This window comes from Balaenoptera ricei, chromosome 15 (assembly GCF_028023285.1).
Source record: "Balaenoptera ricei isolate mBalRic1 chromosome 15, mBalRic1.hap2, whole genome shotgun sequence".
Taxonomy (NCBI): Eukaryota; Metazoa; Chordata; class Mammalia; order Artiodactyla; family Balaenopteridae; genus Balaenoptera; species Balaenoptera ricei.
In genome coordinates, this window is record NC_082653.1 from 11,294,684 (window position 1) to 11,317,355 (window position 22,672).

General features: G+C 51.3%; 1 long non-coding RNA gene across 1 annotated transcript in view; it reads right to left on the bottom strand.

Moving 5' to 3' along the window:
* Positions 1-14,200: 14,200 nt before the first annotated feature.
* The window catches only part of LOC132349012 (uncharacterized), a 168,988-nt gene continuing 160,516 nt past the window's right edge, over positions 14,201-22,672 (bottom strand). The window contains exon 3 of the long non-coding RNA XR_009497612.1: positions 14,201-14,278. This is a non-coding gene — a long non-coding RNA (uncharacterized LOC132349012). The remainder of the gene's footprint in view (positions 14,279-22,672) is intronic.

Consider the following 22,672-nt stretch of genomic DNA (forward strand, 5'->3'; position numbering starts at 1 on the left):
TGTAAACAGTGCCACTAATGCCACTTTTCTCAGTACATTTTTTTGTTTTGAAATCTATAGCTACTTATTATAAAAACATGTTAATTATATTAACATGTACTGGAATTATTATTATTAAGTGAATAAAATAAATATTTTATAAACTTCTTAGTTTTCATTTCTAATATGAGTATTGATTGATATAATCCACATAAACAAAAGCTCCTTGGGCTTTTCAATAATTTTTAAAAATTGTTTTAAAATCCTGAGACCAAATGTTTGGGAATGCTGCCTTCGCTGATAATTCTTTCCTCTTCTCCTCCACCCCCCAGCCCCTCACCCTGATCCCTGGTTTTCTCCCTGTCTCCCCTGTTCCCCTCCCCCATGGAGGGCAGCCCTGGGCCAGTCTGTGTTCAGTGCCTCTGGGAAGGGGTGGGACACCAAATACTGGGATCCCAGGAGGTTTCCTAGCCTTGGAGTTTCAAAACCAAGGGGAGCAGGAAGAACTCATATTTGTGAAAAAGCATCTTATAGAGAGCAAGTCACCCCTTCCAGAACCAGGGGCAGGGTTCCGGGGTGGGGATAGAGAGAGGAGTGGTAGGGGTGGCCCCCTGCCTGGGGTTGAGCCCAAAGAAGCCAGACCTCAGGTAGGAATGGCTTCTCCAGGATTCTGGAAAGGCATCTTTCATCCAGTCCTTGGGAGTGGCCAGGAAACAGCCAAAGGACCCCAGGACACGGGCGTTGGGGAACAGACAGGCACAGCACCATATGGCCTCACTGGTGAGAAGCAGCCCATTCCAGACCCATGTCCCAGCTCTCACTCTTGTCCCCAACACCTCAGCCTCACTACCGGCTGGGAACCCAGAATGGGGAAGTGGCCTGGGGAGAGGCGGGAATCAACCATCAGCTGGCTTCCACCAGCCTGCCAGAATGATGGCACAAGATGGAAATTAAGTTCAGCTACAAAAACCCAAAATCCATACAGCTCCAGTTTGTGAACTGGGACTCATACCCACTGCATATAAAAGCCCTGCTTATGTGGGATGTGCCTTCCTAGTCAGGCCTCTTTCTTTGGGCATCAGAGAGGTGGAGTCACTTGCTCAAGGCTACACAGCAGAAAGGGGCAGTGGGATTTGCACTCAGGCCTGGCTCCAGTCCCCACGCCCTTGACCACCAAGCTATGCTGCTAAGGGAGACTGTTCATTCCCAAGGCCTGGGCAGCCCCTGCCAGAGAGTGGGGCTCAGAGTCTGAGGCTGGGCCTGGGCTTACAGCACCTGGGATTGGAGGTTTGGACCCCAAGGGCCCTCAGCGGGGCAGAGGGCTGGTCGTCAGTGCAGGGCATGAGGGGCGGGGCCGGGTCCTCTCGCGCAGGCCTTGCCCCAGGTGCCCCTCTGCCTGCTGAGTACCCGGGAGGGGCGGGTGAGGCTCGCAAGACAGGTTCTTCAAGGTTCTCTGCCTGAGCTGGTGGCTTCTTGCACCCTCATGCTCTTCCTGGAGAGGAGGATGCATAGATGCTCCGGGAAGAGGCCCGGAGAGGCCAAGAAATTGGCCAGGAGTCACACAGCGGGGTGTGGGAGAGCCACGGCCACACCTGAGAGAGCCTGGAGGGGAAGCAGAGGCCTGGGGGGCAGAGGTGGGTCCCTGCACCAGCCGCCCCCCGTGGAGGGCTCTGGAGGGGATGCAGGGACGAGGTGCCAGATGGGTCCCTGACCTCAGCTACTTGGTCATTGTCCTTGACACTCCCTCCCTCACCCCCCCATATCCAAACCATCAAAACTGTCAGTTTTATGCCCTAAACATCTCTCAAATCAGACCATGTCTCCTCACCTCCACGACGACCCCCCGGCCAGGCCACCATCCTCTCCCACCTAAATTGCGGCAGTCACTTCCTCTCTGCTCTCCCTGCTTCCACCCTTGCCTGCTGACGGTCTCCTCTCCGTGTGCAGCCAGAGGGACCCTGACAGAACCCGAGTCATATCCTGTCCTTCCTCTGCCTACAACCTGCCATGGCTCTCAACTCTCTCAGGAAAAATACAAACTCCTGCCGTGGCCACAGGCTCCTGTCTTATCACCACTGTCCACCACCACTGCCCCTCCAACCTGTGGCCCCACGCAGATGAAACAATTTGCCATTTCTTAATACCCCACGCTTTGTCCAGAATCATGTCTGATTCTTTTCAGTATCTCTGCCACCTTCACATTATGTGGACTTGTTTGCTGAGTGATTAAACAACTGTCAGGATGACTGAGGACAGAGAGGCAGAGAAGGGGTGAGGCAGCGTGACATGTGGACTGAACCCCTACTGCATGAACAGACAGACACTGTGCCTGTCCTCGTGGAGCAGATGTCCTGGTGCGGTTGGGGGCTGGGTTGGACAAGCTACCTGACAATTACAAGATGGTATCATCAGGTCACTGACGGTGGATTGTGGGAGCACCTAGAAGACTCCTGATCCCACCTGGGGCTGGGAAGGCTGCTCATGGGTGGCATCAAAAAGGACCTGAAGGAGGCTTCCCTGGTGGCGCAGCGGTTGAGAATCTGCCTGCCAATGCAGGGGACACGGGTTCGAGCCCTGGTCTGGGAAGATCCCACATACCGCGGAGCAACTGGGCCCGTGAGCCACAACTACTGAGCCTGCGTGTCTGGAGCCTGTGCTCCACAACAAGAGGCCGCGATAGTGAGAGGCCCACGCATCGCCAAGAAGAGTGGCCCCCGCTCGCCGCAACTAGAGAAAGCCCTCGCACAGAAACAAAGACCCAACACAGCCAAAAATAAATAAAAATTTTAAAAAAAAAGGGACCTGAAGTACAGAGAGGAATGAAAGGATGAGGGCAGAGGGCTGGGAGTGAGTGTTCCTAAAAGAAAGAAGGGCATGAACAAACGCCGAGAGCCCAGTGGTTCCCACCCAGGGTGACTTTGCTCTCCCTGGGGAATTTGGCAGCGTCTGGAGATATTTTTTGGTTGTCCCAACTGGAGAGGCGTATGCGGCAGAGACCAGGAGTGCTGCTAAACACCCTACAGCGCACACCACCCCCCCCAACCAAGAATGTTCCCACCCGAGGTTGAGGCCAACCCTCGGGGGAACTAGAAGTTGAGTCTGGCTGGAGCAACAATGCAAGAAAAGCTCAGTAAGAGGGAGAATGGAAAAAGGTTCAGGCAGCAGCGGCCTCATCCGGGGATGTGCATTCAGAGACTGTGGGGAACAGGGGCCAACCCAAGAGAGCATTTAGGCAGGGGAGGACCTTGCTCAGATTCAGGGTTCAGAAAGCCACCCCTGGCCAGCGTGGACTGGACTCTAGGGGTCCCAGGGTGGCATGTGGGAAGGACGGGCTGCACTGCCGTAGATTCTAACAAGATGCCTCTGACTGCGCATGGAGAACGGATCATAGGGGCGAGGGCAGAAGCAGGGAGGCCGGGGGGGAGACTGCTGCAGTGGTCCAGGTGAGCAGTGGGGAGGGCTGGGCCCAGGTGGAGGCAGGGAGATGCAGTAAGTTATTTAGGAGGTGTGGTGCCAGGGTTGATGAGGGATGAGAGGCAGAGTGATGGGGAGCTGCTCAGAAGCTTCTAGCTTGGTAACGCACCCGGACACGAGTCCCCCTGGGTGTTTCTTTTCACATCATGGCTCCTGAGGGCTGAGAAGAGGGTGTTGCTGGGAAAAGTCCCAAGTTCCAAAGCCATTTCTCAGAAGCATGAGTTTCTTCTGTCTGATGAGCCCGGGTTCAAATTTGGGTGGGTCCTCCGGTGCCAGAGCCTCAGGGCCCTCATCAGCCAAGTGGGCATAACAGAGGCTTCCTCAGAAGGTTGCTGTGACTTTTAAAATAAGATAATACGTGAACAGTCCATGGCACAGAGTTACAGCGTTCAATAATTGCCTGTTAACATTCTTATCGCTAGAGTAGTAGTAGTAGTATTTGGGCACAGAAAATAATTCACTTTAGTTCCCCTCTCCAGCCAGAAGGGCTGGTTTTGGTTTCAAATCACCTGCGGACATCAGAGCCGACGCAGGCCCACAAATAAGAACCCAGGGTGAAGCTCCCAGGAGGATTAGCCACAGGGATGTTCCTGTCACAATCGACAGTTTGTGAAAAACTGTGGTTTGTGGGGCGCTGGAGTGGAAAGGAGAGGGTTTCGGGGGTTAAGGAGCTGAACACTGACCCCGCTCCCTCATTCAGATGCTGTGGGGCCTTGAGCAAGTTCCCGAGCCTCTTGGAGCCTCAGTCTTCCCATCCATCAAATGGGAACTTTCTAACTTCCTGCACAGGTTGCTGGGAGGTGAAATTGCACCCTCTCTGTTCTGCTCTTGAGACACAAGAGTGACAACCTTCTGGGGACAGCATCTTGGCCCCTTTGAGAGCTGAGGGTTACTTGGTGCCAGGCACTTGCCACTATTGTCTCATAGCCTGTAACAGTGACCCTCAGTTGTCCTCCCCACTGCAGAAGAAGATGCAGAAGCTTGGCCTCACAGCACTGAGAACATGCCAGGTTTGGCGCCCTCCCAGCCAAGGTGTCCCTTCAGTCTTTAAAGACAATCACTGGGCCCCATCATCCCAAGCCAGGAACTGGGTCCAGATGGCGGCAAATCCATGGGCATCTGTTACACGATCAAGCGACAGGGAGAAACGCTGTCTGTAATTAAACAAAGGAACTGGGACAGCAGGGGGATGGGGAGGCTGCCCCTCCAGCAGCCTGGAAGATTCTGGCTGGCGTGTGGGCCATGAAGCCTGCAGAGGTCCTGGCCCCTGGGCACCGCCTCCATACATTCCCCGGCCCCACCTCTGCCAGCTGCCTGCCTTGGGTCTGGCCCTTCCTCTCTTTGTGCCTTGGCTTCCCAGCCGGCAGCAAGAACAGGACTTGACCAGTTCTGTCCTGTCAGTGCCCACCCCAGGGCCTTTGCACCGCGGTTCTCCCTGCCTGGAGGGTGTTTCCCACACCTAGATCTTCCTGGGAAGGCCCCTTCTCCTCCTTCAGGACACAGGTCAGATGCTTCTTCTTCCTAGACCCCTCTCGTACCACCCGGTCACTGTCCCATCACCTTGTTCTATTTTTTCCATAGCACTCACCATCCAAAATCATCCTGTTTACCTCTGTGTTGACTCATCTGTTGCCCATCCCCACACTGGAATGTCATCAGCTCCCAGGAGACAGGGAGTCTGTCGAATTCAATGCTGTGTCCACAGTGCCTAGCTCAGTGTCCAGCACACAGTAGGTGCTCTATAAGTTAAATAAACAAAGGCCCCTGGGTCATTTTGTTCCCTTTTATCTCACTCTCCTTGTTCCACAGCTGGGGAGCCATTATACAGATGAGAAAAACTGAGGCAGGCGAAAGGGGACACACCTTGTCAGGGACAGTCTCCACAAATAAAGCACCTACTACATAACAGCCACTGAGCCTTAGCTCATAATCCACAGTTCTGGGGCTCTAAGGGCAGGCTGCATGGGTTCAAATCTCAGCTCTGCCACTCTCTGGCTGGGTGGGCTTCGATGAATGACTGTGCTTCTCTGTGCCTTAGTTTCCTCATCTATAAACATTAGATGGTTATACTTAACTTTCAGGGTTATCACTGAGAGGGTCAGATGAGTTAATACATAAAAAGTGTTGACGTACCAATAAATGTCAGATATAGTGTTCCATAAGATATTTGTTGAATTAAGGTGGTGTGATAATGGCCCCATTTCACAGATGGGAAAACTGAGGCACAGGGAGGTGAAACTAATTAAGCAATGGAACTGGGTATCACGTCCCTGTCTATCCAACTCTAAAGGCCACCTTCAGGCAAAGGAGGTAGTGCTGGGGGAAAACCTAGGTCTCAAGACTCCCAGGTGGTGGAAAACCAATGACTAGAGTCTGGGGCCTCTCCCCAGGGGGAGGCAGGCACTGGAGATGACTCCATCACGGCCCCCTTGGGGCATGGCTGTGCCTGGCCAGCCCCCACTTCCTGATGAGAAGCCCCTCTCCACCATTCTCAGTCCATGGGGTTTGAGTGGAGTTGACCTCATCCATGGCCTGAAGGATGGTCACATAAGCCTGGTCACAGAGCCTGGCCATGGCCACAGGGTTTGGTTCAGAGATGGCCACACAACCTCACCTAAATGAGAACTGGTCCTGGGACTTTTACAGGAATAGTTGAGAAAGAGCACTCACTTTTTCTGGGTTACTGGCCTGATAAGGTAACAGTAGTAGTAGTAGTAGTAGCAGTGATAGTAGCAGTAGTAATAAAATAATAACCAATATTATAGAGCATTGGGTATATTAAGTGCTGTTTAGTGCTTCACAAACATCAGTTCATCTTCCAGAGAGACATGGAAACTGATGATAGCATTCAAGCACCTGGATGCAGCTACTTCTGAAGCAAGGGCGCCCCTGAAGTTTTTTTACATGACCCAATAAATTCTCTTTTGCTTAGACCAGTTGGAGTCGGGTTTCTGTCCCTGACTAATCCACCTGCCTTCCGGACATTATCTAAGCTTCTATCTCTCTATCATTACTGTAGCTGCAACGGCATGCCTGTTAACTGTTTTACGCCTGTCTCTGACTCACAGGTTTCCACTGTAGATCTTGGTCCCTCCTGCCCATACAGAGGCCGCAGGTCTGCCCCCTTTCCCACGTGCCCCAAGCAGGAGACTGGGTGTGTGGGTGATACACACATCCTTGTTCCAGGAAGGAGCTCTGTAGGGTTTGCTTGGCCCCAAAACAGACCTCATTATTAGTGTAATGACTGTTAATAAATAGTTCTCGCTCCCGCGCCAGGCCAGCTGCTTTGCACGCATGGTGATCTCATCCAGCCTTCCTGACATCCCTGTAAGGCAGGCATCGTCATCCCCATTTTAAAGATGAGGAAAATGAGGGTCCGAGAAGCAAGGCCTGACTCACACAGCTCCTGAGCCGCAGAGCCCACACTCCCAGCTCCATGTCCCTTCCAGGACATGAGGCTCACTGCCCCGGGTGTTAGAACTCAAGGTCGACTTGGTTTATAATACATGTGTTGAGTCTATATGTATGGAAAATGCATATATGTAGGTGTTATATAGGTTTGGAATCTGTATCTGTGTAGAATGTGGGTGTGTAATATGTGTAGACTCTACACATGTGTACAGTATATATGTAGAACTATGTGAATGTGGAATATGTGTATATGTGTAGACTCTATATGTTTGTAGAATACATGTATGTGTGTATATAATGTATGAAAGGGTCTATATGCATGTAGAATATATGTGTAATAATATACGTGTAAAATCTCTATGTATGCGGAATATATGTATGTGTGTATATATGTATAAAATCTATATGTATGTAGAACATATGAATATATGTATATAATATATGGAAAGGGTCTATATGTATGTAGAATATATGTGTGTATATAATATATGTATAAAATCTATATGAATGTAGAATATATGTATATGTGTAGATATGTGTAAAATCTATGTGTATGTAGAATATATAAATATGTGTATATAATACAGGTGTGAAATCTATATGTATGTAGTGTATATATATACGTGTGTAGAATCTATAAGCATGGAGAGTGTGAGAGTGTGTGCGTGCATGTGTGCTTGAAATCTCCTTGGTTCGCCTGTCCTGTGTCTCTGGGCAGCAGGTAGGTTGTGCAGTGAAAGAGAACAGTGACCACCTCTTCCCAGCTCTATCTGTACTATCCTGGGCCACTGTCACCTCCCCTCTGGACCACAGCAGTCGCCCCCTCCCTGGCTTCCCTGCTTCTGCCCCTTCTCCCACCCCACAGTCCATTCTCTGGCCTTGGGCCAGAGGCGTGCTGTTAGAACCTAGATCGGATCAGGCTCCCACCTCAGAGTAAAACCAAAGTCCTCACCAGAGCCCACAAGGCCCTGCCTGGTCTGGCCCCTTTGTGACGTCCTTGACCTCACCAATCTCCCTCCTTCAGCCCCAGCCACAGTGGCCTCGATCACACCAGGTTTACTCTTGCCGCAGGGCCTTTGCACTTGCAGTTCCTCTACCTCAAATACGACTTCTTTCAAGTTTCAGCCGACATGCCACCTCCTCAGAGAAGCCTTCCCTGACTACCCCATCTAAAACACCACCCTGATTCTCTCCAGCTTCTCACCCTGCTTTGAGGTCCTGAAGATTCTCCCTGTGTGGCATTCTGAGCTGGGTATATGGCTTATCTCTCATTGCCTGTCTCTCCCACTAGACCTGTGCCTCCACACACCTCACTGAGCATACTAAGTACTCAGCCTGTGGTCCATGAGTGAAGGAATAGTAGCCAGTCACAAACCCAGCCAGCATTCAGGTCACCCTTCGCCTGGTCGAACCTCTTCTTGGGCCACACAAGATTTTCACATCTGGTGTCTCCCCACCGCTGTCTTCTCTCCACCACCCCCTCCTTGACCTTGAGGACCTCTGTCTGGCCCCCAGAAAAGGCTCAAACTTCCTCCTGGGGGCTCTCGGGGTCCTTCCTAACTCCACGGCCTGACTGTGGAGGGGTTTCATCCCTCCAGATCCACGGGGTCGGAGAGCAATAGCTCAGCAGGCCTCCCAGCCCAACCTCCTCTTCTAGGATCACTGCCATCTTTCTTGTGCTCACAAGGCTTCTCTTTTCACTTTACCCACAGGGGTGAGGCAGGGAGGAGGAAGGGAGCAGGAAGGCAGCCCCCGCCCCGCCACGCGCGTGCATCGGATTCCAGAAACTTCACAGATATACACAGTGCAAGACGCTGGGCTTGGTCTGCCGGACTCTGGAGCTAGTCTGAGCCCCGGGCTCAGCCAACTCTATTTCCTTCTCGTTTGGGGCTAGAGGTTAACAAACAGAACCTTTCTCTGCTTGCATTTAATTGTTTATTTTTAAAAGGAGCAAAAAGGGAAGTGTCCGGAGCAACCCCTACTCCAGGGCGGTTCTCTACGGCCGCAGAGCCCCAGGGGGAAATTCTGTCCTCTGGGGCAGTCCCACTCGCTCTGCGGGAACCTGGTGTTCCAGGTACTGAATATCCGGGTAGCTGAGGATGACCTCCTCAACCAGGCAGCGGAAGAGTGTGGCCTGCGGTTGACTCTGACCAGCCCGAGGAGCTCTGTTAGGCAAACGCTTTTAAATTTTAACAGCTTTATTAAGATGTAATTCACACACCATACAATTCACCCACTTAAAGTGTACAATTCAATGGTTCTGAGTACATTCACAGAGTGGCACAACCATCGCCGCGATCCGTTCTTCCCCCCCAAATACCCCGGACCCATTAGCAGTCACTTCCCATTTCCCCTGCTCCCAACCCCTGGCAACTACGGATCCACTTTCTGTTTTATAGATTTGCCTATTCTGGACATTTAATATAAATGGAATCACACAGTACATGGCCTTCTGTGTCCGACTTCTTTCACTTAGCATAAGGTTTTCAAGGTTCATCCACATTGTAGTGTGAATCAGTACTTCACTCCTTCTTCTTGCTAAGTAGTATTCCAGCGTATGGCCAAACCACATTCTTTGATCTATTTCTCAGTTGATGGACATTTGGGTCGTTTCCACTTTTTGGCTACTATGAAGAATGTTGTCATGGACATTCACATGCAAGTTTTTGTGTGGACACAGGTTTCCAGTTCTCTTGGGGATATACCCAGGAGTGGAATTCCTGGGTCACATGGTAACTCTGTGTTTAACCTTTCGGGGAAGCGCCAGACTGTTTCCCAAGGTGGCTGCACCGTTTTTACAATCCCTCCCGCAGAATAGGAGGGTTCCAACTGCTCTACATCCTTGCCAACACTTGCTACCATCCGTCTTTATAATCATAGCCATCCTAGAAGGTGTGCGGGTGCTAGGCCAATGCTTTCTCTTAATTAGTCAGAAACATTTAAAATAGAGAGAGTTGATATAAAGATCTGGACTTCTGACTTGTCTTGAGGACAATGGCTTTCTGGCATGACTGGGATGTGTTCACCATAGAAGCTGACTCACGGTTGTCCCTCCAGGTCACCACAGTCCTCACCCAGCCACCTCCCTTGTTGGAAGGACTGTGGCTCCTCTGCCATTTAGGTCTGTAATGCTCGTCTGAGTCCAGCTGAGATTTGCAAACACGATGAACCTTCATCATGCAGCCTTTCTGGAATCATCTTCCCTCAAGCCAACTAGGAGGTGAACTGCAAATGAGTTTTAACTCGTAGTATCCCACACTGATGCGTTGTATCAGCATGACGGTCCTGGAAGGATCCACTGTCCCTATTTCCAGATGAGGAAGCTGAGGCTTCCAGAGGAGAGGGACGTGACCTACCCTGAGTCACATGCTGGTGAGGCCCAGGGCTGGGGTCTGGGGTCTGACCGGGGTCTCCTGTGATATCACAAGGTGTTCCAAGGTCCTTTGGTCTTTCTCCTCACATCCTAACATCCTAACTCTGCAGGGGGAGACTCCAGGTCAAGATCTCTTTCTTGAAAGCATTATATTCGAGCAGAAAAGCCTAGAAAGGCCAGTCTTCCCATCGCAGAGTTTCATACAGTCCTGATCTGTGCAGGCAGCCTTGAGCTCACGTGTTCAAATCCTCAACTGACTGACTGACTGTATTCGCTGGACCCCTGGGCTCCAGAGGGCGGGAACCTGACCTGTCTGTCCACTACCATGCCCCCTGTGAAAAGCATCAGCCGATACACGGTATCTACCATGGAGATATCTGATTGATGAATGAATAAACCGATGATACATTTTTAAATAGAAATTCCAATTTTTTTCTTCCTAACTTTTTCTTCTGCAAAGGTGCTTTGTTAAACGTCTAACGAAACATGGTTGAAGTTCCATACCAGAGTGCTTGGATTCACACCGTGGCTCCTTCACCTATTAGCACGTTACTCAACCTCTCTGGGCCTCGTTTTCCTCATTTAGGAAATAGGGATAAGCACGGTATCTACCCCAAAGTTAGTCCATGTAACTGCTCGGGACACTGTTAGAATCGGTAGCTATAATCATTATCATCATCATCATCACCATCATCATTTCTGTTTCCATCCGTGAAATGGGCCAGGGGCTCCCAGGACCAGGGTGAATGGAGGTGCTATCTTGGGATGACTCAGATTCCGGGCTGCAACGTGAAGGGTTCACAGGAAGGGACACAGTGTCCCCTGAGAAATAACAAGGAACCAACGGGTTGATGAGTATGAGGGGAAGTGAATAAATGGTGGTTAGCACGAGCTGGAAGATGCATGCTTGCCTGAGTTGCTTAATCCATCCGGTGACAGGGATGTTCTCTGATTCCCTGGGAGGGGCCAGGTACGGGTCCTGGGGCCAGGAAGGTGCTCAGGGCACAGTGTGGAGGTGTTGGGGGGTCTGGCCGGCGAGGCAGGAGGCCCCAGGCCTGAATGCTGGAGGTGTTGGAGAGCGTGGGAGGATCCCCACAACTTCTGGCTGTGGAGGCCCCAAGCAGAGGTGATGCTGCGGGGTCTTCGGAGGGAGGAGTGAAGGCTGCCTTGGCGCCAGGGCGTTCCTCAACCTCTCACCTTCTTGAGACCCCTCTCCTTTCACTTCTAAGAAGAAAAACACTTTCCTCTCAAGATGGGGACGGTGGTAGCTGCGCTACACCTCGAGAGATTCTCAGGGGCTCACACTTCTCCTTGAAGTTTCTTTACGTACTTTGGTTGAATCCTTTCTTTCTACCCCAGTCTCACCTCTTGAGGCTGCCAGTCTCGTTCTGCACCTGCCATCCACATCGGGTCAGCCCAAGTTCCTTCATCCCTCACTCCAAGTAATAATAACAATGGCAAGAATAGTGATAGCCCCCATTTTCTGAGCACTTACCATGTGCCTGTTACTTTACCAGAAATAACTCATTTCATCCATCCTTATAACACCCTGTGTAATAGGTGGCCCCATTACTACCCCAGTTCACAGATGGGGAAACCGAGGCCCAGAGAGGCAGAGTGTGAACTCCATGGAGGAACTGGCAGGTGGTCTCTTGGAAGTCCTCCTGCCTGAGCCCTGAGTACATCTCCAGGCCACAGAATATGTCTGGCAGCCAGATGAGGACCCGGGCATCTGATATCTCTGGCAATAAGAGCGAGTCCCTCTGTGTTATTTAGGAGGCAGGCGGAAAATGTCAAGAGTAAGTTAGAAGCAACAACTTATCTATGGGATATGGCACATTGATCCAGTGCTCTTGGCCATGAGGAATAAAAATTCAATCTAAAGAGGCTTTGAAAACAAGGAAATTATTATCTCGTAGATAGGAAGTTTGGAAGTGATGGGGAATCAGGGATTGGTTAATTTAGCAGTTTAATAATACCAACAAGGACCCAGGTCCTGGGACTTGGGTTTTGCCCTCCAACTGGCTCTCCTCATTGCCTCAAGAGGGCTGCAGACTTCATGACCTCTCCCCAGCAACGCTAGAGAGAAAAGAGCCTGCTCCTTTTTTCCCTCTAAGAACTTTCATATATAATTTTTTAAATGTTGGTATCATTGGGAACTCCACATAATGTTGTTTTATAAATGCCTTTTTTAAAAATTGTAGTGAGAGCATTTAACACGAGGTCTATCCTTTTAACAAATTTTTAAGTGTACCACACGATACTGTTAAGACACCCTGTTGTAGAGCAGATCCCGAGAACTTAATTCATCTTACACAACTGAATCTCTATACCCATTGAATAGCAACTCCTCGTTTCCCCCTCCCTCCAGACCGCGGTCAACCACCATTCTACTCTCTGCTTCTATGAGTTTCACTACTTTAAATACTTGATATAAGTGGAATCATACAGAACTTGTCCTTCTGTGACTAGCTTATTTCACTTAGCATAACAATCCAGCAATCCCACTTCTGGGTATTTATCCAAAAGAATTGAAGTGAGGATCTCAGAGGTGTCTGCACTCCCTCATTCTCTGCGGCATCATTCACAATAGCCAAGATGTGAAAACAACCTAAGTGTCCATTGACAGATGAACGGATAAAGAAAATGCGGTATATACATACCATGGAATATTATTAAACCTTAAAAAGGAAGGGAATCCTGTATTATGCTAAGTGAAATGAGCCTCTGTCTCTTTTTGAAGAGCTAGGCAACCTTTCCCAGAATCTCCCAGTGGATTTCCCAGCATGTATCATTGACCAGAATTGAGTCCCATGCCCTTCCCTGAGTCCATGAGATGGGGGGGGGGGGGGTACCTGGGCAAGATGAGCAAAATGGGTCTGTTAGGAAGGAGGAAGTGGGAGGAGTGGCTGAAATGAGGACTAGCTCATTACAGGTACCAGCATGTCTACCTTGTGCTATCTGAACTCTCGGAACTGCCTCCGTTTCTGTGCTTTTTTGACCTCGTACTGCCCCTTCCTCATAAATTCCGTAAGCTCACCATGTTCCTCCAATAAATTCCCTTCCTGCTTAACTTAGCCAGATCTGACCCTCACTGAGACACTTGAATTTCATAAATGATCATGGGCACTGTTATCACCACATTGTCATTGCTGGTATTTATTCAGCGCTTGCTACGTGTGAAGTCCTATGCAAAGCTCTTTGCTTCCACCAGGGGTTCTCAATCAGGGGTGATTTGCCCTGCACAGGACATTTGGCAATGTCTGAAGACATTTGTGGTTGTCACAACTCAGGGTAGGGAGTACCACTTGCATCTAGTGGGTAGAGAAGTAAGGGACGCTCCTAAACTATCCTGCAATGCATAGGATGGCCCCAGCAGCAAAGAATGAGCTGGCCCCAAATGCCAGTAGTAAGAAGGCTAAGAAACCCTCTCCTAACCAATTCTGGAGGGAGGACTCCTGATTACGGCACTTCAGAGAGAAGTCCGGTCCAGAATGCCCATCATGCCCAGGCTGAAAACCCTTGCCTTACACTACTAAGTAGAGAATGCCTGAGAAGCATTGCTGTGTGCCAAGGACCATGCTGAGAAGCTGTAAGGCCAGAGGTCCAGCCTTAGCCCTCAGAAGCTGGAGCCCATTTTACTTCTTTAGGTTATTCTGTTTGCCCGCTGCCTGGTTCCAAAAGTTGCTTGAGGCAGCTAGAGCCTGGGATCATTATCCAGAAGAGAGAAAAGAGACAAACGCCATATCAGCTCCATGGATAAATATTCAAAGCAGTACTTCAATGAGGGAATTTCACTTGGGGTCTTGAAGGGATAGGCAAGAGATGGCAAGAGATTTATTCAGAAGAAAGCTCACGTATTTCTCAGGAATTTTTATAGCTGCAAGCAATGGAAATCCAACCCAAAATTCATTTTAAAAGAGAGAATGAGATAATAGGACATTACAACATTACAAACACATACCTTGATATGTCCCTTTAGGGACTGGTGTGGTGATGGCAGGCTTGAGATTGGCTTCTTTGTCCAGGGAGATAGCTGAGCTGCGGAAACAGGGAAGAATTAGAGACAGTTCTGCATGTGGCTCCTTCTTCCCCTAACCATCTCCTTACATATTTTATTCATTTACTGACTCAACAAATATTTATGGAGTATTATCTGTGCCCCAGAAACTATGTTAGATGGTGAGAGAATATCAATGAACAATTCAGAAAACGTCCCTCATGGTACTTACAATTCTGTGGCTGGGTGGGCAAGGGATAGACATATCAAGATGTAAAATAATTTCAGTTAGTGATAAATACTTGGAAGAAAAATAAAGATGGATAAAGAAGGAGTCAGAGAACAACTCAAGAGAAGTGGCTGAGGGAAAAAAGTGAGGGTCAGGGTTAAGCTAGGTGGTTAGGGAAGATTTCTTTGAGGAGGCAGTACCTGATGCTTGAACAGATACTCTGGGGGAAAAGGAAGAAGCATAAAGGGGAGAGTGAGAATGCTTTTGGAACAGAAGAGGGTGACATTGCATTGGAGAGGTAGAGAGCAGTGGCAGTGATTTACAAAAGAAACACAGAGAAGAGCTTGGATTCTCAAATATGTGCAGATGTGTTTTGATCTCAGTGTTTTTTTCTAACTCATAACAAATAAAGTCTGATAAATTAAAAAAAAAAGAGAGAGAATGAGAAAGAAAAACATATTGACTTATATAACTGAGAAGTTCAGGGCTATGTTAGCTTCAGATACAGCTGGATCCAGGAGCACTCATTATGTTTTTAGGACTCAGGCTGTCCCCAACTCTCTGCTCTGCCTTGCCCTGTGTTGGCTGTATTTTCAGGCAGTCTTTACTGTCATGGTGGCACAGTGGCCACGGCTGCTCCAGGCTGAGATCTCTCTTACTAGCTCAGCCACCTCAAGGCAACAACATCTCTCTTCTGCTCCATAGAACTGAGTTCTCTTGGCTTTGACTGGATCATGTGCCCATCCCTGAACCAATCAACGTAGCCAGGGGTCTGGGAAGTTTTGATTGGTCAGGCCTGGGCCATGAGTCTACCCCTGGGGATGCGGCCAGCTCACATGATGGGGTGGTGCACACCAGGGGGAAAATCAGAGTGTATTCTCCAGAAGAAGGGGGAACGGGCACTGAGTGGGCCCATACTACTGGGAATGCAGTATCCTCAACAGTTCACCCACCGAATCTGACAAGGACCTGCTTTGAGCCTGGCATCAAGCCCAGAAATAAATCTGGCACTTTTCTGCCCACTGGGAGGAGGGAAAGATATAAATAAGTGTAATTCAAAGCACTGTGTGATATGTTCTGGGAGAAAGAAACAAACAAAAGGCTACAGACATTAGAGGCAAGGCGTTTACACTCATCCCTGTGGTGAGAAAGGGCACTCAGCTGGCAGGAACAGCTTAGGTAAGGCTGAGGATGTGGGAAGGGACGGGGTGTGTTTGAGGAACCAGGGGTCATCCGCTGGTTGGCCATGTGAGGGACGAGGCTGCAGAAGTCAGGGTAGATGGTGCAGGCCTGGGATAACCCAGCTGAGGCTTTTGGACTTTATCCAGAGGGCAGCGGGGAGCCATTGATGGTTCTAGAGCAGAGCAGAGACAGGATCTAGAGTTGTGCTTTCTGAAGATGAACAGGTGTGGAAGAGGAAGGGCTGGAGCACGGAAAGGCTGGAGGAAAATTGGATGGCTGTCGCAATTGTCCTGGGGCAGGTACTGGGCATTGGAACCAGGACAAAGGCCTTGGGGAGGTGGCAGGCCGTGGCTTTCCTTATTCATCTGCCCACAGAACACCTCAACTCAGCGCACCCTAAACTTACCGCAGCATCTGCTCCCACATCCCTATTACAGAAAGTGGTCCCACCAGCCTCCCAGTTACTTGGACCAGAAACCCTGGAGCTGTCCTGGACTCCTCTCTGTCCTCTGTGAGCCCCACAGCCCCCAGCAGGCAACGCTGTTGGCTCCAGTTTTCAAAATACACCCTGAATGCCACTTCTCACCACCTCTGTGCCCATCACCCTGGGTCAGGTTGCTCCTCCTGGCCCCCATCCTCACCCTCACTCTCCACCCCCCACCACCCCACTGTATTCTCCTTATAGCAGCCAGAGGGATCCTTTAAAAAGACAAAGCCCCTTTTGTAACATGAACTCAAAAGGCACTTCCTGCACTGTCCCGCTCAGAGCCCTCCCGTGGGACTTCATCACATTAGAAGGAAATCCAAAATTCCCTGGCCTGGAGTCCCTGCACCATCTGACCCCATGACCCCTTTGCCCTCCCCTCCCCCACTCTCCCCTTGCTCACTCTGCACCAGCCACACTGCTCTCCTCCCTATTCTGCAAACAGGCCAAGATATTCCCTACTCTAGGCCCTTTCATTGTCCCCCAGGGATGGGGCACATATGAGGGTGCTTAATAAATGTGTGTGTGTGGTAGGGGGTGAATGGAGGACAGAGAGCCGGAGGCCTGAACCCTGACGGTGGTGTGAGGAGAGGGTTGGGGCCCGCGGGCAGACACCAAGGTATCCGGTTAGGCTGAGCAGCGCCCCAGCTGGTCCCCGAGGAAGGGACCGTGAACACCCCGGCCAGCTCCACACCCCACTTCTGCTGATCAGCCCCGGCGCCCGCCGCATGCCCCAGGCCAGGGCTAGGAGTCAGGAGAAAGGAGGAAGGAAGGGAGAGGACAGAGGAGCCCTGTTCTTTGACCGGCCCGGTCCCCCCCTCCAGCTCCCGGCCCTCCTCGAGATGCGGGGACACAGGGTGCAGGGGAGCCGGAGCTGATGACCAGGTGGCAGGGGGCTGGACACAATGACCTTGCGAAGTCACCTCGCCACCCAATTGGTCTCTGAGGTCTCCTGTCATTCTTTCTTAGAAAGACTGAAAGATCATGAAGCCATCTCCTCGACAAGCACGTGGACTTGAGCAATATTTGCCCAGTGGCTCATTGGGCCATGAGCGCCATCGGTGGGACATTTTTAGCAGAGCTGCCAACTGGACTTTCCCCACCCCACCCCGAACCAAAGGGTTCTGCTTGATGTTACCGACAGGGGGACAGGGATCCTGGGAAATGGGGTGGGTGGGACCCCAATATTTGGCAATGTCCTGAGGCCTCGGAGACCATTAAAGCTGATGCATACGCCAGGTGGGGAACTGAGTCACTGATTCCTCTCGGGGGCAGGAAACCACCAGCGCACAGTGCCTGCCGGAGCCAACCTGTCCTTGAACCAGGGAGACTAAAGACAGGAGATGTTGGGCCCAGTGAGGGCTCAGCAGATCCAGATGTGCAGGACAAAGGGCAGAAAAGGGAATGGGACCCCAATGCCTGGGTGGGCTGCCCGGGCTTCTGTGCTTCCAAACGCTCATCTCCAAGCCCATTCCCAAGTTAATGATAACAGTCGACAACTCATGTTCCTAGTCCAGTATTTTATACCCATTATTCAGTTTCATTCACTCGACAAAAATTTACTGAGCACCGACACCATTCTAGATATTAATAATGACCAAAACACCCAAAACTTCCGGCTTTCCTGGAAATGACACCCTAGTGCCACAACAGATTAATATAACATGTCGTGTGTTAGAAGGTGGTAAGTGTCTTGGAGAAAAATTAAGGAGAGGAGGAATCCTGTTATGGAGAGGGTTATCAGTGGCATCACAATTTAAAGGTCAGTATTGTCATTATCCCCGTTTTGCAGATGAGGAAATGGGGCACAGAGAGGCTATGTGACATGCCCAAGGTCACACAGCTGTTAAGTGTCAGAGATAGGATTTGAACCCAAGCCCTGTGGCTCCAGAGTCCTGGTTCCTGAGAAGATGAGGATGCCAAGTCCTCTGTCTTTAGCACAGGCACCCCCATAGCCTGGGAAAGGAAGGGACGTGAGGAGGGAATGGCAGCCAAGGTGGGAAGGATGAGAGCTAGCTCTGGCATTGGGCCAGTTCCCAAGCTTCCAGCTTTGGAAGGCATCTCTCCTCCCTGGGCCTCAGTTTCCACTTCTGCAAAATGGGAAGCTGCAATTCCTGCCTGGAGTGGGGGCACCCTGGGGTGCCCCCCAGCAGCTTTCGTGATTGCCCTGCAGTCTCTTCTCTACCAGAGGCATCTCCATAAAAGACCTTGTCGCTCCCCAGTGCAAACACGCCATGGCTCCATCTCACTCAGAACGATGTTCCAACTCCACGCCCCGCCCCCACAGGTGGCCCTGCTGTCTTCTCCCGTTGCTCCCTCTGCTGCAGCCTCCCTGACCTCCAACTGCTTCTGCCCATCCCCCGGCTCGGTCCTGCATCCGGCTGTTCGCCTGCATCCCCTCTGCCTGGAACCCCTTTCCTCACATAGGGGCAGCAAGTGGAACTTGGCCCTCACCCTAAAGCCAGCGCTCTGCTGTCCCCTTGGTGTCAAGATGCTCCACAGACAGACCCAGAGGGAGACGGAGACACTGACACATACAGATGAGGGCAGCCTCACTCGACACACTGGAGCACAAGCCAGGTACACGGAGCCGGAGACACGTTCTGGAGGCAGATTCACAAACAGCTGCAGATACGCCCAGGAAGGCACGCTTGGACAGACACAGCAGACGCAGAAAGCCATAAGCCTGCTCGAACACACCGCCACGGTGTGCAAGGCGTGCGTGGGCACACTCAGCGACGGTGTCAGTCAGACACCCGTGCCTCTCTGTACACACACATGCGCACACACGCACACACACACACACACACACACACGCTCCAGCATCACACACACAGGCGCATGCACACACTTCCCTCAGGCGCCCGGAACGGCCCTGAGCCAAGCGTCCTGGGATGGGGACCGCCCGCAGCCAGCCATGGCGGGAAGGTGTCCTGGAGAACAATGCGCCCCCTCTTCTACCACCCGCGCAGTCAAAAGGAGCCATTGTTAGGCCGGTGTGCACCACAGGGCACTCTCAACAGTCTCTCCTGGCGGCTGTGCCTGCGTGTGGGAGCGGAAGGCTGGCTGCTCCCCAGGCCCACCTGCTCCCGTCCGCCCACCCGGGACCCCACCTCCTCTAGAGCCTCCTGCCTGGTCCTGCAGACCTTGAGGGGCCTAACCCCCTGGCCTACCTCCCCTTTGGGGCTGATTAACTCTCCTGAAGAGGAAGTCAGGGTTACAAGGGGCAGGGCTTGGTGGTCAAAATGTGGAATGTAGATCAAACACACATGCTGTGTGACCCTGGGCGAGTCACTTCACCTCTCTGAGCTTCAGTTACCTCATCCATAAAATGGGATAATGCCACCCGCTGCCTCACAGGGTTGGGAGGATAGTAAACTGAGTCAGAACATACAAAATGCCAAGGCAGTGGTTGCAGCCTGAGATCCGGGAGGCCTGGGCTCCAGTGCCAGGCCTTGGGCAATTGATGTCCCCCTCCGAACCTCAGGCTTTTCACCACGGAAGTGGGAATTATCATTGTCCCTCCCTTCAAGCTGGTGTCCACTCCAGCTCCGGGTGGGTTGGCACACAGTAGGCACCCAATCAATGCTGGCTGCAATCCATTATCTTACATGGACGGGGGCTTGTTTACTCATTGATCCCATCCTTTCATTCATTTGACCAATATTTTCTGTGTACCTACTATGTGCCATGACTGGTGCTGAGCACCTCAGCCTGAAGTTGCTCTGTCCCACTTGGCCATGGCGGGCCCCTGAGGGATGTTTGTCGACTGACTGAGTGAAAGAAGGCAATTCACTGACCATCGTGCCCTCCAGGCACCCCAAGGACACCAGCTCAGAGTGGTCAGGTGGCCTAGGTCAGCCTCTTAGGGGCTTGTGACATCCAGCCAGGGTCCCTCGTCTGGAAAATGGGAACAGGACCACTGATCCCAGCTCCATAAGCAAGGCTGTGGTGACAAGCAGCGCGGAAAGAGGGAAGGTGCTGCTCCACAAGCAACTACGATTTGGGGCCACCCCGCCAGGTGCACCCCAATGTTTTCAGGACCTGCTCCTTCTCATCCTGAGGTCTCTGGTCAAATGGAACCTCTCCCAGGCAGCCGTACCCACCTCCTGATCTCCACTGCCACGCTCTGGTTAGTTTCACCAGAAAACTCTCAGCACCGCCTGACTTCAGATGATGCATTTATTGGCTCATCTGGTTTACTATCTCCCACGAAACCAGGGTTTCTCAGTCTTGGCACGCCGGACATTTGGGGCCAGATCATTCTTTGCCGTGAAGCGCTCTCCTGTGCACGCCAGGCCTGGTTCAGCAGCACCCCTGGCCTCTACCCACTGGATGCCAGTAGCATCCCCTCCCTCCACCCACGTTTGTTACGACACCACAAATCCCTCAAACGCTGCCAAGTGTCCGTGGGGGACAAAACAGTACCCAGCTGAGAACTGCTGTCTGAGATAATGAGTTCAAGGAGGGCGGGGATTTTTATCTGTTTGGTTTCCTGCTGTTTGCCCCAGTGTATACAGTAAACATTCAATACATACTTACTGAGTGAATCTTGAACAGATATAATCGCATGGACATGTGCTCTTCTCTTTCCCAGAATGCTTTTCCACCCCTTTGTCTGATGAATTCCTACTCATACTTCAAAGCCCTGGTAGGCAATGTGTTTGAGAAAAGTGGGCTGAGCAGGGACTGGAGTGAAGAAGAGAACACCTACTACTATGTGCTGCCCTAAAAGGGGCCCCATGACCCACTCTGGCCTTCCTATGCCCTGCAGGAAAGTGGGCCCAGCAAAGCCAGAGAGTCTCATTTTTCAAGAGAAGCCAGAGAAATGGATTTTATGTGAAATCTCCTGGTATTTCTAATGTTGGTAACTGAGTCACATTTTAAAAAATTACATCAAGGGCCAAACCAAACATATTCCTGGGCTGGATGTGGCCTGTGGGTGGCAGCAAGGTCTGCGCTGAGGGGTTTAGTGGTCACCTTTAGGGTCCCCTTTGGGTATGATAACGTGTTAGAAGACAGTTCTTCCTCGTGTCTCACTTGCATTCCCTTTGCTGTAGCAGTGTGGGAGGGGATCCTCATACAGCTGAGGCAGCTCTGATAGGCAGAGGCGAAATCCCCAGCACTAGACAGGATCCACAGGCAATTGCTCCGCCCACCCTAGACAGGCTGTAGGCCCAGCTCAACCCAGAGCCTGGGGTGGAGGTGCAGGTGGACAGTCACATGCCGGGGACTGTGACAGGCCAGTCTGTGGCTCTTGAATTTCCACACGCCAGGCCTAGTGTTGAGGCTGTTCACCCCCAGATTCCTTGGCCTCCCTAAGAAATAAAAACAGGGAAATGAAGGCGGGGCTGGGTCTCATGGAGGCCTTGGCTTGTAGTCTCTTGGGCAGGCTTGGAGGGAGCCAGAGGCAGACTTCTCCGGAAAGTCCCTCTGCTTTGGGAGCTGGCTAGGTGCCGGGGAGAGAGGACTCCCGGGGTCTCCTAGTCTCTGAGGCTCCAGCCGCATCCAGCAGCTCCTCCATCATCTGCCCTTCCTGGGACAGAACTTTCCAGAAACAGAAAATTGGAAAAGCCCCTCTCTGCAAACCCTGGGCCCCCTTGATGGGAACTACGGGACTGCAGGGCAAGGGCGTGAACCCCAGTCCCAGGGTCCCATGTCCCTTGAAGCCACAGCCAGCTTCCCCTCTGCTCACAGCCCTTTCAAGGGTCTAAAGAGCCCTGCCAGCCATTTCCCTCAGCCAGACCATAAAGCAGCCAGGCCTGGGTCATATCAGACACTGTCACCACCATCCAAGAGGCTGAAAGTCCCATGGACCAGACTTCAGAGCCTCACCCTGCTGAGTGAGCTTGGGCTCCCCAGCCTTGGTTCTGCATCTATAAAAGGCATCCTTTTGTTACAGGAAGTCAAGCATGTGGCACATGGTTGGTGCTGGGAAGGAAGAAAAGGAAGTAACGTTTAGTGAACAAGGACTCTGCTGGTCTGAACAATCTACACGTACCACTCTGCACCCTTGCCACATAACCCTGCACGTGTGCAGTCAACAAACATTTGGTGAGCAACTGCTACGAGCCAGGCTCTGAGGATTTAATAGAGAATAACATAGAACTGAACTCTGCCCCCTTGGAGCTTATAGTCTGGAGGATGGGGAGTAATAAACTCCCAAAATCATGTCAAGTAGTGGGGAAAAATTAATGCAGGTTAAAGGAATAAAGAGTAATGGGCAGCAACTTAAAAGAAGAGGTCAGAGCTGCCTCCTGGGGCATTTCAACAGAGACCCGAATAGGGTGAAGGAGGGTATCTGGAGGAAGGATGCTGCAGGCAGAGGAAACAGTAAGTGCAAAGGCCCTGAGGCAGGGGTGTATTTAGCATGTTGGTAGAACAACAAGTTGCCCAGTGTGGTTGGAGGGGAGGGAACGAGAGAGGATAGGCAGAGATGAGGTTGAGAGGGGGAGCAGAGGGAAGATTCTGTAGGGCCTGGTGGGTCACGGGAGGACTTTGGTTTTTCCGCCAAGTGAGGTGGGAGCCATGTGAGGATTC